The sequence below is a fragment of the Crinia signifera genome, chromosome 11 (genome assembly GCF_055691185.1).
Source record: "Crinia signifera chromosome 11, ASM5569118v1, whole genome shotgun sequence".
NCBI lineage: Eukaryota > Metazoa > Chordata > Amphibia > Anura > Myobatrachidae > Crinia > Crinia signifera.
This window is the reverse complement of record NC_139227.1, coordinates 76,091,821-76,103,563: the sequence shown is the minus strand read 5'-3', so window position 1 is coordinate 76,103,563 and position 11,743 is coordinate 76,091,821.

The following is an 11,743-nucleotide window of genomic DNA, read 5'->3' as shown; positions in this document are numbered from 1 at the left end:
ATTTGCATCCCTTTCACCAATGAATGTGTGAGCCCGGGACCAGGGCCATCTTTTCGTATGGGCTTAATGGGCACTTGCCCAGGGGCCCCAGGTGTATAAGGGCCCTATGCTGATAGCTGAGGATCCCCTTTTCCCAGGGATACTAGAATTTTGAAAATCGAGCATGGGGAATTGGAGATATTCAACTTCAAAGCACCAGTCCACATCCAATTCCCAGTCATATTTCTCAGGTTCTCTCTGACTTAGAGTTTTTCTGAGAGTATATTCCAAAAGCTAAGACTCTCCCCTTTCTGCCGACACTAGCGACTTGTCTCTATCATGCCCAGAACCAGAGATATCAGCCTTCCAGCAGCCGGTCCCTGCTCCAGCTCCAAACGTCTGGTGTAGTTTTATATTTGTGTCAATGGATTGCTCTGGTTCCTGATCTCTGATCCCCAAGTTCCCAGCCCCTCCTGAAAATTTGGACTCTAGGTTTTTATACTATTGAAGGCTAAGAAATCTATTTCCAGATATTGGTGATATCTGCAGTCAAACAAGCTGCCCTTCCAATGGAAACTGACGACAACCCTCCTACCACCTGTGCAGTTAAGGAGTAATTAGCAGAAGTTACTGCTCCAGGTCCTACATGTTGAATGGAAGATAGAGCACCCACTGCCACCCGTGGGACATCAAAGCTGCTGCTGATAGCACCCCCCACCCCTAGGAGGGGAGAATAGGTAAGGGCCCCAGTGCATTGCTTTGCCCAGGGGCCCACATTGCTGTTAAGACGGCCCTTTCTGGGACTTACTGAGGCTCAGACTTAAGCTGTGTACACATGCTTAGATTTTTCCCTGTTTTGGATTTGATTTTGGTTATAGAAGCAAAATCGAATCCACATCGAATGGTTTTTAGGACACTTTCGATCTGCATTCGATTCGATGCGCGCTCCCGTTTTCTCAAAATCAAATAGAAAAATCTACCGTGCAGCCAAGGAAATCTCGAATTCGATCTAGTAAATCGAATGAGTACATTGTGCCTACATTGTGAAATCGAAATAGAATCGATTGCAAAAGTACGGATCTAATGCCAAATCGAATGGGATGATCTAATGCCAGATCTAATAGAAAATCGGATCTAACATCAAATCTAAAGCAAATCTAAGCGTGTGTACAGGGCTTTACTTGGTGCTGAGAATCTCTGCAAATCGGGCCAGTGCTGACGTTAGATGCCCTCCCTGAAAATGCTTGGGAGCCGTCTGCTTTTTAGAAGATCCTCCCAGCCGTGTTCCGCAGACCACAGTGGTGCAGGCTCCCACAAGCCACCACGGTGGCTGATGCAGCATAGTTACGCCACTGACCCCGGTGTCTCAAAACTCTCCGGTGTCCGTAGCACTGGCTGCACTACTCTACCTCTACATTGCTTCAATGGAAATGTGAACTTTGTTAATGTCAAATTATATGTGATAAACTCCAGTCTTGGGCCCCTTTCTGTTCAGGCCCGGAGTAATATAATTCCCCCCCTTCCCCTACCAGAGTGCTGGAAATGCCCCATCAGTGACAAAAATGAAGCCACACCCCCTGGCATGAAGCTTTTCTTTCTTCTAAGGGGGCATGCTTTCAGTGTTCGCCAGGTTCCCCATATATATTTTCTAGATGTTGGATGGTATGCTCTGTGCAGTTGTAATAAAGCAAAGAGAAAGATCTGTCGTTGGTGATTTATGATGGTGGCATAGGCATATCTATAACAAGTGCATTGTACCCAGGCCCCTGGGGTCCAGGAGGAACCACACTGCACACCCTGCACCCATATTCAATGACTTACCTCTCTGGAGTCCTGTGCCAGCGCTGCTGCTGAAATAATCACTTGGTGAAAGGGATGATTTGCACATGAGCAGTACACCTGGCAGGTGCCATGTGTTTGCACAAAGTCTACGGCACTACAGAGAGGAGGGGGACCAGACTATAGGCTGCACATGTGCCCCCTCCTCATTTAAGCTACCCCTGGATGGGCACCTGCATGGTATTCTATAAAACCCAGACTAACTAATGAGTATTACTAGGCAAAATAATAATAGTAATAACTACTAACACTGGTCACATTTTTGGTAGTATATTTGGAAAAGGGGGTCCTAACTACCTACCCGATATCATGTTATGTATGTTATGTATCCGATATCATGTTATGTACCCGATCTCATGTTATACCCATGTTATGTATGTTATGCACCCGATCTCATGTTATACCCATGTTATGTATGTTATGTACCCGATCTCATGTTATGTACCCGATCTCATGTTATACCCATGTTATGTATGTTATGTATCCGATATCATGTTATGTACCCGATCTCATGTTATACCCATGTTATGTATGTTATGTATCCGATATCATGTTATGTACCCGATCTCATGTTATACCCATGTTATGTATGTTATGTATCCAATATCATGTTATGTACCCGATCTCATGTTATACCCATGTTATGTATGTTATGTATCCGATATCATGTTATGTACCCGATCTCATGTTATACCCATGTTATGTATGTTATGTATCCGATATCATGTTATGTACCCGATCTCATGTTATACCATGTTATGTATGTTATGTATCCGATATCATGTTATGTACCCGATCTCATGTTATACCCATGTTATGTATGTTATGTATCCGATATCATGTTATGTACCCGTTCTCATGTTATACCCATGTTATGTATGTTATGTATCCGATATCATGTTATGTACCCGATCTCATGTTATACCCATGTTATGTATCCGATATCATGTTATGTACCCGATCTCATGTTATACCCATGTTATGTATGTTATGTATCCGATATCATGTTATGTACCCGATCTCATGTTATACCCATGTTATGTATGTTATGTATCCGATATCATGTTATGTACCCGATCTCATGTTATACCATGTTATGTATGTTATGTATCCGATATCATGTTATGTACCCGATCTCATGTTATACCCATGTTATGTATGTTATGTATCCGATATCATGTTATGTACCCGATCTCATGTTATACCCATGTTATGTATAGTATGTAGCCGATATCATGTTATGTACCCGATCTCATGTTATACCCATGTTATGTATGTTATGTATCCGATATCATGTTATGTACCCGATCTCATGTTATACCCATGTTATGTACCCGATCTCATGTTATACCCATGTTATGTACCCGATCTCATGTTATACCCATGTTATGTATGTTATGTACCCGATCTCATGTTATGTACCCGATCTCATGTTATACCCATGTTATGTATGTTATGTATCCGATATCATGTTATGTACCCGATCTCATGTTATACCCATGTTATGTATGTTATGTATCCGATATCATGTTATGTACCCAATCTCATGTTATACCCATGTTATGTATGTTATGTATCCGATATCATGTTATACCCATGTTATGTATGTTATGTACCCGATCTCATGTTATACCCATGTTATGTATGTTATGTACCCGATCTCATGTTATACCCATGTTATGTATGTTATGTATCCGATATCATGTTATGTACCCGATCTCATGTTATACCCATGTTATGTATGTTATGTATCCGATATCATGTTATACCCATGTTATGTATGTTATGTACCCGATCTCATGTTATACCCATGTTATGTATGTTATGTACCCGATCTCATGTTATACCCATGTTATGTATGTTATGTACCCGATCTCATGTTATACCCATGTTATGTATGTTATGTACCCGATCTCATGTTATACCCATGTTATGTATGTTATGTACCCGATCTCATGTTATACCCATGTTATGTATGTTATGTATCCGATCTCATGTTATACCCATGTTATGTATGTTATGCACCCGATCTCATGTTATACCCATGTTATGTATGTTATGTACCCGATCTCATGTTATGTACCCGATCTCATGTTATACCCATGTTATGTATGTTATGTATCCGATATCATGTTATGTACCCGATCTCATGTTATACCCATGTTATGTATGTTATGTATCCGATATCATGTTATGTACCCGATCTCATGTTATACCCATGTTATGTATGTTATGTATCCGATATCATGTTATGTACCCGATCTCATGTTATACCCATGTTATGTATGTTATGTATCCGATATCATGTTATGTACCCGATCTCATGTTATACCCATGTTATGTATGTTATGTATCCGATATCATGTTATGTACCCGATCTCATGTTATACCCATGTTATGTATGTTATGTATCCGATATCATGTTATGTACCCGATCTCATGTTATACCCATGTTATGTATGTTATGTATCCGATATCATGTTATGTACCCGATCTCATGTTATACCCATGTTATGTATGTTATGTATCCGATATCATGTTATGTACCCGATCTCATGTTATACCCATGTTATGTATCCGATATCATGTTATGTACCCGATCTCATGTTATACCCATGTTATGTATGTTATGTATACGATATCATGTTATGTACCCGATCTCATGTTATACCCATGTTATGTATGTTATGTAGCAGATATCATGTTATGTACCCGATCTCATGTTATACCCATGTTATGTATGTTATGTATCCGATATCATGTTATGTACCCGATCTCATGTTATACCCATGTTATGTACCCGATCTCATGTTATACCCATGTTATGTACCCGATCTCATGTTATACCCATGTTATGTATGTTATGTACCCGATCTCATGTTATGTACCCGATCTCATGTTATACCATGTTATGTATGTTATGTATCCGATATCATGTTATGTACCCGATCTCATGTTATACCCATGTTATGTATGTTATGTATCCGATATCATGTTATGTACCCGATCTCATGTTATAGCCATGTTATGTATGTTATGTATCCGATATCATGTTATACCCATGTTATGTATGTTATGTACCCGATCTCATGTTATACCCATGTTATGTATGCTATGTACCCAATCTCATGTTATACCCATGTTATGTATGTTATGTACCCGATCTCATGTTATACCCATGTTATGTATGTTATGTACCCGATCTCATGTTATACCCATGTTATGTATGTTATGTACCCGATCTCATGTTATACCCATGTTATGTATGTTATGTACCCGATCTCATGTTATACCCATGTTATGTATGTTATGTATCCGATATCATGTTATACCCATGTTATGTATGTTATGTATCCGATATCATGTTATGTATCCGATATCATGTTATACCCATGTTATGTATGTTATGTATCCGATATCATGTTATACCCATGTTATGTATGTTATGTATCCGATATCATGTTATACCCATGTTATGTATGTTATGTATCCGATCTCATGTTATACCCATGTTATGTATGTTATGTACCCGATATCATGTTATACCCATGTTATGTATGTTATGTACCCGATCTCATGTTATACCCATGTTATGTATGTTATGTACCCGATCTCATGTTATACCCATGTTATGTATGTTATGTATCCGATATCATGTTATACCCATGTTATGTATGTTATGTATCCGATCTCATGTTATACCCATGTTATGTATGTTATGTACCCGATATCATGTTATACCCATGTTATGTATGTTATGTACCCGATCTCATATTATACCCATGTTATGTATGTTATGTATCCGATATCATGTTATACCCATGTTATGTATGTTATGTACCCAATCTCATGTTATACCCATGTTATGTATGTTATGTACCCAATCTCATGTTATGTACCCGATATCATGTTATACCCATGTTATGTATGTTATGTATCCAATATCATGTTATGTACCCGATATCATGTTATACCCATGTTATGTATGTTATGTATCCAATATCATGTTATGTACCCGATCTCATGTTATACCCATGTTATGTATGTTATGTACCCGATCTCATGTTATACCCATTTTATGTATGTTATGTATCCGATATCATGTTATGTACCCGATCTCATATTATACCCATGTTATGTATGTTATGTATCCGATATCATGTCATGTACCCGATCTCATGTTATACCCATGTTATGTATGTTATGTATCCGATATCATGTTATGTACCCGATCTCATGTTATACCCATGTTATGTATGTTATGTACCCGATATCATGTTATGTACCCGATCTCATGTTATACCCATGTTATGTATGTTATGTATCCGATATCATGTTATACCCATGTTATGTATGTTATGTACCCGATATCATGTTATGTAACTGATCTTATGTTATACCCATGTTATGTATGTTATGTACCCGATCTCATGTTATACCCATGTTATGTATGTTATGTACCCGATCTCATGTTATACCCATGTTATGTATGTTATGTACCCGATCTCATGTTATACCCATGTTATGTATGTTATGTACCCGATCTCATGTTATACCCATGTTATGTATGTTATGTACCCGATCTCATGTTATACCCATGTTATGTATGTTATGTATCCGATCTCATGTTATACCCATGTTATGTATGTTATGCACCCGATCTCATGTTATACCCATGTTATGTATGTTATGTACCCGATCTCATGTTATGTACCCGATCTCATGTTATACCCATGTTATGTATGTTATGTATCCGATATCATGTTATGTACCCGATCTCATGTTATACCCATGTTATGTATGTTATGTATCCGATATCATGTTATGTACCCGATCTCATGTTATACCCATGTTATGTATGTTATGCACCCGATCTCATGTTATACCCATGTTATGTATGTTATGTACCCGATCTCATGTTATGTACCCGATCTCATGTTATACCCATGTTATGTATGTTATGTATCCGATATCATGTTATGTACCCGATCTCATGTTATACCCATGTTATGTATGTTATGTATCCGATATCATGTTATGTACCCGATCTCATGTTATACCCATGTTATGTATGTTATGTATCCAATATCATGTTATGTACCCGATCTCATGTTATACCCATGTTATGTATCCGATATCATGTTATGTACCCGATCTCATGTTATACCCATGTTATGTATGTTATGTATCCGATATCATGTTATGTACCCGATCTCATGTTATACCATGTTATGTATGTTATGTATCCGATATCATGTTATGTACCCGATCTCATGTTATACCCATGTTATGTATGTTATGTATCCGATATCATGTTATGTACCCGATCTCATGTTATACCCATGTTATGTATGTTATGTATCCGATATCATGTTATGTACCCGATCTCATGTTATACCCATGTTATGTATCCGATATCATGTTATGTACCCGATCTCATGTTATACCCATGTTATGTATGTTATGTATCCGATATCATGTTATGTACCCGATCTCATGTTATACCCATGTTATGTATGTTATGTATCCGATATCATGTTATGTACCCGATCTCATGTTATACCATGTTATGTATGTTATGTATCCGATATCATGTTATGTACCCGATCTCATGTTATACCCATGTTATGTATGTTATGTATCCGATATCATGTTATGTACCCGATCTCATGTTATACCCATGTTATGTATGTTATGTAGCCGATATCATGTTATGTACCCGATCTCATGTTATACCCATGTTATGTATGTTATGTATCCGATATCATGTTATGTACCCAATCTCATGTTATACCCATGTTATGTACCCGATCTCATGTTATACCCATGTTATGTACCCGATCTCATGTTATACCCATGTTATGTATGTTATGTACCCGATCTCATGTTATGTACCCGATCTCATGTTATACCCATGTTATGTATGTTATGTATCCGATATCATGTTATGTACCCGATCTCATGTTATACCCATGTTATGTATGTTATGTATCCGATATCATGTTATGTACCCGATCTCATGTTATACCCATGTTATGTATGTTATGTATCCGATATCATGTTATACCCATGTTATGTATGTTATGTACCCGATCTCATGTTATACCCATGTTATGTATGTTATGTACCCGATCTCATGTTATACCCATGTTATGTATGTTATGTACCCGATCTCATGTTATACCCATGTTATGTATGTTATGTACCCGATCTCATGTTATACCCATGTTATGTATGTTATGTACCCGATCTCATGTTATACCCATGTTATGTATGTTATGTACCCGATCTCATGTTATACCCATGTTATGTATGTTATGTATCCGATCTCATGTTATACCCATGTTATGTATGTTATGCACCCGATCTCATGTTATACCCATGTTATGTATGTTATGTACCCGATCTCATGTTATGTACCCGATCTCATGTTATACCCATGTTATGTATGTTATGTATCCGATATCATGTTATGTACCCGATCTCATGTTATACCCATGTTATGTATGTTATGTATCCGATATCATGTTATGTACCCGATCTCATGTTATACCCATGTTATGTATGTTATGTATCCGATATCATGTTATGTACCCGATCTCATGCTATACCCATGTTATGTATGTTATGTATCCGATATCATGTTATGTACCCGATCTCATGTTATACCCATGTTATGTATGTTATGTATCCGATATCATGTTATGTACCCGATCTCATGTTATACCCATGTTATGTATGTTATGTATCCGATATCATGTTATGTACCCGATCTCATGTTATACCCATGTTATGTATGTTATGTATCCGATATCATGTTATGTACCCGATCTCATGTTATACCCATGTTATGTATCCGATATCATGTTATGTACCCGATCTCATGTTATACCCATGTTATGTATGTTATGTATCCGATATCATGTTATGTACCCGATCTCATGTTATACCCATGTTATGTATGTTATGTAGCCGATATCATGTTATGTACCCGATCTCATGTTATACCCATGTTATGTATGTTATGTATCCGATATCATGTTATGTACCCGATCTCATGTTATACCCATGTTATGTACCCGATCTCATGTTATACCCATGTTATGTACCCAATCTCATGTTATACCCATGTTATGTATGTTATGTACCCGATCTCATGTTATGTACCCGATCTCATGTTATACCATGTTATGTATGTTATGTATCCGATATCATGTTATGTACCCGATCTCATGTTATACCCATGTTATGTATGTTATGTATCCGATATCATGTTATGTACCCAATCTCATGTTATACCCATGTTATGTATGTTATGTATCCGATATCATGTTATACCCATGTTATGTATGTTATGTACCCGATCTCATGTTATACCCATGTTATGTATGTTATGTACCCGATCTCATGTTATACCCATGTTATGTATGTTATGTACCCGATCTCATGTTATACCCATGTTATGTATGTTATGTACCCGATCTCATGTTATACCCATGTTATGTATGTTATGTACCCGATCTCATGTTATACCCATGTTATGTATGTTATGTACCCGATCTCATGTTATACCCATGTTATACGAAATGGGGTTTTTTGGTGGGTTCAATCGCACAAGATTATCACATTAAAGCTATATAAGTCTTTAATATAGACCCTCTGCAGGTACTGGTGTGTGTTTAAATAACATTTGGGGTTGCAGAGGTGTGCCACCACAGACAATTTGTAGACAGAGTATATCAAAAGACAGGATAAGGATTGTCAAAGGTGTGGTGCACCAGAAGAGAAAAAAATAATTTTTACACATAAAAAATACCTTTTATTGGTTTCTTTTAAAAACTGCGAAATATACAGACTAACATGTAACATGAAACGGTGAGTACAGTGATTTTAAAAACTGCACGTGCGGTGTCAACATGCAATGCCCTCTACTGTGAAGATACACTCTCTTGTTATTTATTTTAGTTTTTACACCTATAACCCTTGCGGTATCTGATGACTTATATTAGTCTTGTTACAGATATCCACGGGTGGGTGTATTAATAAAAAGAAAAGTTGAGTGATCTGTATGAGTGTCACTGGTGTCTCTTATTTGAATGGATTGATATCCCTGGATCCGTGTATGATCATAGGTGTTACCAGGTTGGGTCAATCCCCAAATCCCTTGGTATGTATAGTATCCCCAATATGGGCGGCGTTTGTTATACACTCAAATTGGGAGATCTGGTGTTGGTCTTATGTAGGTATTGTAGACCTGGGTCACCTTAATCCTTTTTCCACAGTTTGAAGATTTATGCACTATCTCAATTCACTGATACTAGTGCTGTACGCAAATAGTGGGGATATTTTTATGTATAGGTGTTTATTATGTTTGAGCCAAACTCAGAATCTCCTGATGTGTATAGTATTCCCAATTTTAAAATCACTGTACTCACCGTTTCATGTTACATGTTAGTCTGTATATTTCGCAGTTTTTAAAAGAAACCAATAAAAGGTATTTTTTATGTGTAAAAATTATTTTTTTCTCTTCTGGTGCACCACACCTTTGACAATCCTTATCCTGTCTTTTGATATACTATACCCATGTTATGTATGTTATGTACCCGATATCATGTTATACCCATGTTATGTATGTTATGTATCCGATATCATGTTATGTATCCGATATCATGTTATACCCATGTTATGTATGTTATGTATCCGATATCATGTTATACCCATGTTATGTATGTTATGTATCCGATATCATGTTATACCCATGTTATGTATGTTATGTATCCGATCTCATGTTATACCCATGTTATGTATGTTATGTACCCGATATCATGTTATACCCATGTTATGTATGTTATGTACCCGATCTCATGTTATACCCATGTTATGTATGTTATGTACCCGATCTCATGTTATACCCATGTTATGTATGTTATGTATCCGATATCATGTTATACCCATGTTATGTATGTTATGTATCCGATCTCATGTTATACCCATGTTATGTATGTTATGTACCCGATATCATGTTATACCCATGTTATGTATGTTATGTACCCGATCTCATATTATACCCATGTTATGTATGTTATGTATCCGATATCATGTTATACCCATGTTATGTATGTTATGTACCCAATCTCATGTTATACCCATGTTATGTATGTTATGTACCCAATCTCATGTTATGTACCCGATATCATGTTATACCCATGTTATGTATGTTATGTATCCAATATCATGTTATGTACCCGATATCATGTTATACCCATGTTATGTATGTTATGTATCCAATATCATGTTATGTACCCGATCTCATGTTATACCCATGTTATGTATGTTATGTACCCGATCTCATGTTATACCCATTTTATGTATGTTATGTATCCGATATCATGTTATGTACCCGATCTCATGTTATACCCATGTTATGTATGTTATGTATCCGATATCATGTCATGTACCCGATCTCATGTTATACCCATGTTATGTATGTTATGTATCCGATATCATGTTATGTACCCGATCTCATGTTATACCCATGTTATGTATGTTATGTACCCGATATCATGTTATGTACCCGATCTCATGTTATACCCATGTTATGTATGTTATGTATCCGATATCATGTTATACCCATGTTATGTATGTTATGTACCTGATATCATGTTATGTACCTGATCTCATGTTATACCCATGTTATGTATGTTATGTATCCGATATCATGTTATGTACCCGATCTCATGTTATACCCGTGTTATGTATGTTATGCATAAATAAAGGGATAACCTTCTAGCGGAATACATATGGATGACCGGCGGATGGGCTGCTGGTGGACACAATACCAATAGAAGGAATCCTGACAGGGGTCTGGTAAGTATTAGGGAAACGGTACTCTTTACTTAGAAGGGCGCCCATCATGGCCATCTCG